Source organism: Triticum dicoccoides, chromosome 4B, assembly GCF_002162155.2.
Source record: "Triticum dicoccoides isolate Atlit2015 ecotype Zavitan chromosome 4B, WEW_v2.0, whole genome shotgun sequence".
Classification (NCBI taxonomy): domain Eukaryota; kingdom Viridiplantae; phylum Streptophyta; class Magnoliopsida; order Poales; family Poaceae; genus Triticum; species Triticum dicoccoides.
The window spans coordinates 474,430,907-474,437,051 of record NC_041387.1 but is presented as its reverse complement, the minus strand read 5'-3'; positions in this window follow the sequence as shown (position 1 = coordinate 474,437,051).

Here is a 6,145-nt window from a genome sequence, read left to right as displayed (position 1 = left end):
AGGGAAGAATACTTTGACTCTTGCATAAAAGTAAGTACATAAAAGTAAAAGATAGGCCCTTCGAAGAGGGGAGTAGAGGTTGCCATGCGCTTTTGTTTGTATGCCAAATCCGTTAGTGCAAAAGAACATCACATTATATTGCCCCTTATGATATCAACTTTTATTATGCAGTCCGTCGCTTTTATTACTTTTCCATCACAAGTTCATACAACGCTCGATTTTCTCTTAGACTAAATGATCCAACACATGTAGAAGCAATTTTTATTCCCTTGTTGCACCTATGACAACTTACTTGAAGGATCTTACTCAATCCATAGGTAGGTATGGTGGACTCTCAAAATAAGATTTTGGGTTTAAGGGTTTTTGGATGCACAAGTAGTATCTCTACTTAGTGCGGAGTTTTTGGCTAGCAAAGATGTTGAGCAAGCACCGCATGTTGAAGGATCTATAACAATATAGCTTCTATGTGAATATGAACAAACATAAATCAGTGTGTTGTCTTCCTTGGCCAACGTCAACAATTTTGACATATAATATTTAATGGGGGCTCACAATCATAAAAGATGTACAAGATGGTGTATTTGCATGTGAATCTTCTCTTCCCTTATTAATTCTTTCATGAGTTGCATCATTGACCAATGCTATGTTTGTCAATATCCAATAAATTTTACTGCTTATATTTTTCCTTATGTGATGTCATTACTTACCATAAGATTATCATATGATCTTTCTCATTTATTTTACTTTATTTTTATTGAAAAATAAGAGTAAAGAAACATAACTCAAACTACTCTTTATTATATATTTCGCACACGATAACATAGATAGATAGATCACTAAGCAAGCACTTGAAAATAGATCGAACTAAACTTTATTCAACTAAATCATAGGATAACTAAAGATCAAACTAAAATAGATAAAGGAAAAGATTGTGGTGATGATACGATACCGGGGACACCTCCCCCAAGCTTGGCACAAGCCAAGGGGAGTGCCCATACCATGAACTCAAGTCTCCTTTGTTGGGGAAGATTATGATGGTGGTGGTGATTATGTAGTGTTCTTTCTCCTCAGCTTACGCTTGAGAATGGAATTCTCCTCCTTCAAGTCATCAATCTCCTACTCCATCATTAATATATTTTTGCATAATTCTTGCTTGTTTTCCCGTAGAAGACGAAGAGGGGTAAACTGGATCTTAGGTTTCTTTGTTCATTGGGGAAACTTGACTTCTTGAATTCCACATGCATGTCCCCAGGTTGGGGCAGTGGGACTTCATCCTCATCTGAACTTTTCTCTCCTTTCCCTTCCAGATCATAATCCTCTTCTTCCTCCATGGTCCAGCCATAATGCTCTGCATCACCGTAAACCTTTGGGTTTGCAATATAATCAGCAACATAGCTCTCGCCCTCCGAGTCTTGAGATGACATATTTTCTGATCTGCCAGAGAAACAACAGGAAAGAAGAATTGAAGATTTCTCTGTGATACGGTGGTTAATACGTTCGGGGGGTATATAAAGATTTTTTTATCTTGGGAAACAAGCAAACAAGAGGAAAACAGAGTCGTGAAGGTTCCTGAGGTGGGAACAACCCACCTGTCTTGTGCCCTCCTCGGTTGCCTTCCGAGTTGGTTCTTATTTTCCTAATTTTTGTAATATTCTAAAACCGACAGAAAATATTTTTGTGGATTTTTCGGAGTCCGTTTACTTACCATATCACATACCTCCTTTTTTCAGGGTTCTGGAGTATTCCAGAAGGTTTCTTTTATGTGTTCCTCCGGTGTCATGGTTTGAATAGTATTGCTTTCAACATTAATAGGCGTGCCTGAGATATAGTGGTTAATTCTTTGCCCATTGACTTCCTTCATTTTAGTACCTTCGGCATTATCAATTTTGATAGCTCCAAAGCGATAAACCTCCTCGATAATATATGTTCCTTCCCATTTGGAGAGAAGTTTTCCCGCAAAGAATCTAAAACGAGAGTTGTACAAAAGAACATATTCCCCAACTTTGAATTCCTGCTTTTGGATTCTATTGTCATGCCATCTTTTAACTTTTTCTTTAAATAATTTGGCATTTTCATAAGCTTGGGTTCTCCATTCATCTAATGAGCTAATATCAAATGATCATAGTTGAGTTCTTTAATTACCCAATATGCTTTATGTTCTAACTCAAGAGGTAAATGACAAGCTTTTCCATAAACCATTTTATAAGGAGACATACCCATATGATTTTTATATGCTGTTCTGTAGGTCCAAAGTGCATCATCCATTTTCTTAGACCAATTCTTTCATGACCTATTAACAATTTTTTGTAATATTATTTTTATGTCTCTATTGCTAAGTTCAACTTTACCACTAGATTGAGAATGATAAGGTGATGCAATTCTATGGTTAACATCATATTTCGCAAGAATTTTACGGAAAGCACCATGAATAAAGTGTGAACCACCATCAGTCATTAAATATCTAGGGACTCCAAATCTTGGGAAAATGACTTCTCTAAGAATTTTAATGGAGGTGTTATGATCAACACTACTAGTTGGAATAGCTTCTACCCACTTAGTGACATAATTAACAGGGACCAAAATATGTGTATACCCATTAGAAGAAGGAAAAGGTCCCATATAATCAAAACCCCAAACGTCGAATGTTCAATAGCAAGTGAATAATTCATAGGCATTTCCAGACGCTTACTGATATTACCAATTCTTTGGCATTCATCACAAGATAAAACAAATTTACGAGCATCCTTGAAGAGAGTTGGCCAATAAAAACCAGATTGCAATACCTTGTGAGCAGTTCTATCTCTCGCATGATGCCCTCTGTAAGCTTCGGAATGACATTTCCGTAGGATTTGTTCCTGTTCATGCTTAGGTACACAACGTCTAATAATACCATCTATGACTTATTTATAAAGATGTGGGTCATCCCAAAAGTAATATCTTAAATCATAAAAGATTTTTTTTCTTTTATTGGTATGTAAAACTAGGTGGTATATATTTAGCAATAATGTAATTAGCATAGTTAGCATACCAAGGAGTATTATGAGAAACATTTATTGCAGCTAGTTGTTCATCGGGAAAGCTATCATCAATAGGTAGTGGGTCATCAAGAATATTCTCTAACCTAGACAAGTTATCAGCTACAAGATTCTCATCTCCTTTCCTATCAGTGATATGTAAATCAAATTCTTGTAAAAAGAGAACCCACCTAATGAGCCTAGGTTTAGCATATTTCTTTTCCATAAGGTGTTTTCTAGTAGCATGATCAGTGTGAACAGTTACTTTGGAATCAATAATATAAGATCTGAATTTGTCACAAGCAAACACAACTGCTAAAAATTCTTTTTCAGTAGTAGCATAATTTCTTTGGGCACTATCTAGAGTTTTGCTAGCATAATGAATAGCATTCAGTTTCTTATCAACTCTTTTTCCTAGAACAACACCAACAGCATAATCACTAGCATCACAAATAATTTCAAAAGGCAAGTTCCAATCAGGTGGGTGAACAATAGATGCATAAGTTAAGGCTTTCTTAAGTGTTTCAAAGGCTTCTACACAATCATCATCAAAAACAAATGGAACATCCTTTTGTAAAAGATTTGTAAGAGGCCTAGGAATTTTAGAGAAGTCTTTAATAAATCTCCTATAGAAACTAGCATGACCAAGGAAACTACGGATACCTTTGATATCTTTAGGGCATGGCATTTTCTCAATTGCATTAACTTTAGCTTTATCCACCTCAATACCTCGTTCAGAAATTTTATGGCCCAAGACACTGCCTTCATTAACCATAAAGTGTCACTTCTCCAAATTCAAGACAAGATTAGCTTCTCACATCTCTGCAAAACTCGATCAAGGTTGCTTAAGCAATCATCAAAAGAAGTTTCGTAAACAGAAAACCTCAACAATCTTTTCACAAAAATCAAAGAATATAGAAGTCATACATCTTTCAAAGGTAGTAGGTGCATTGCATAAACCAAAAGGCATGCGTCTATAAGCATATACGTTCCAAAGGGACAAGTAAAGGTGGTTTTCTCTTGATCAGGTTGTGACACATGTATTTTAGAAAACTGGAATATCCATCAAGGAAGCAAAAGTGTATGTGCTTAGATAATCTTTCCAACATTTGATCCATAAATGGCAAGGGGTAATGATCCTTTCTAGTTGCTTTATTTAGCTTTCTAAAATCAATTGTCATTCTATATCCAGTAACAATTCTTTGTGGAATAAGTTCATTTTTATCATTAGGAACAACAGTAATACCTCCCTTCCCAGGGACACAATGAACTGGACTTACCCATCTACTATCAGCTTTAGTATTTCAGGTCTTACCACTTCTTTCATCTTAGGATTCAAACGTCGTTGATGATCAACAATGGGTTTAGCATCAGGTTCCATATTAATCTTGTGCTGACACAGAGTGGGACTAATGCCCTTAAGATCATCAAGAGTATATCCAATAGCAGCATGGTGCTTTGTCAGAGTTTTTAATAACCTTTCTTCTTCATGTTATGAAAGGTTAGTGATAACCCACAAGTGTAGGGGATCAGTTGTAGCCTCTTTCGATAAGTCAGAGTGTTGAACCCAACGAGGAGCTAAAGGTAGAACAAATATTCCCTCAACTTCTATCGACCACCGATACAACTCTACGCATGCTTAGTGTTCGCTTTACCTAGAACAAGTATGAAACTAGAAGTACTTTGTAGGTGTTGTAGGATAGGTTTGCAAGATAATAAAGGGCACGTAAATAAAAACTAGGGGCTTTTTAGAACAAAAGTACAATTAAATTAGTATAGCGAGTGTGTAGAAGTGGTGGTAGGAGTTGCGGAATTATCCCTAAGCAATTGACTACGTTACTAGACCGATAGCAAGTTTTATGTGGGAGAGGCCACTACTAGCATGCCATCCCTTACTTGGAATTCTATGCACTTATGATTGGAACTACTAGCAAGCATCCGCAACTACTAACGTTAATTAAGGTAAAACCCAACCATAGCATTAAGATATATTGGCCCCCCTTCAATCTCATATGCATTAATTTCTATGCTAGGCTGAAGCTGCTATCACCCTTGCCCTCCAATACATAGTTTTTTTTTGAAACTGCACGACAGTGGGAGAGGCTCCCACTGACTTTGTATTACTCACAAGGGACCAATTACAACATTGTTACAAGTGGGGTGTGAGCCCCCCCCCCCCCCCGGGGCATGAATTTTAGAGAATTATCTAGGGACCAACTACAAGCTTTGTATGTAGTTTTCTAGGGAGGGACGGAGGGCCTCCTTACAGTTGTGAACTAACAAAGCCAAGAGCTCTTTAAACCTAGCTAGCCACGAGCGAAAAGAATGTGGGATCCCCCTGAAATAAAGATTATTTCGCTCCTTCCATAAACTCCAAGCCGCCAGCAGGAAAATGTCCATGAACAACGGCCGGCGCCAACCCTCTTTGCCAGCATGTATGAGGGTTAATCTATTGCCAGAGATTGGCCATAGTATACCAACTTTGTCCCAACATTGTCGGTTGAACGGGCAGTTGAAGAAGAGATGCTCGACAGTTTCCTCGGGAGGGTTTTGACAGAGCATGCACGTGTAGATGTTCCCAGCCACGGCAAAATGGCGGCGCTTCAGCATATTTCTAGTGTTCAGGCGATCAACCATCAAAAGCCAACCGAACATTTTGAACTTGATTGGACTCTTGGCCTTCCATAACCACCCAAAAGCCTCGTCAGCTATCGTGTCTCTGAAACAGTGATCATAGTATCTCTTGGAGGAGAAAGACCCGCCAAGATTACAAACCCAGGAGTCATTGCAATCCACGTGAAGCACGACATGCATGAACCCGTGCTGAATAGCTCTGATCTCCTGTCTCGCTTGCGTGGAGAGAGGTAGGTGAAAGATCAAGCTGGGATCCGAGGCAGTCAGAATATTAACCATGGGCTCATCATCGTTTAGGCAGAAAGAGAAGGCCCTGGGGTAAAGCTCCATAAGAGGGGTGTCACGATCATCGAACCATGCATCTTTCCAGAATAGGGAGGATGAGCCATTACCCAGCACAACCTTGGTGATCCTGCGGAACACATCACTAAGCTGCATAACATCACGCCACCAGAAAGAGCCCAACTGTTCCACTGCATGTGGAACCCTGTCAGTGT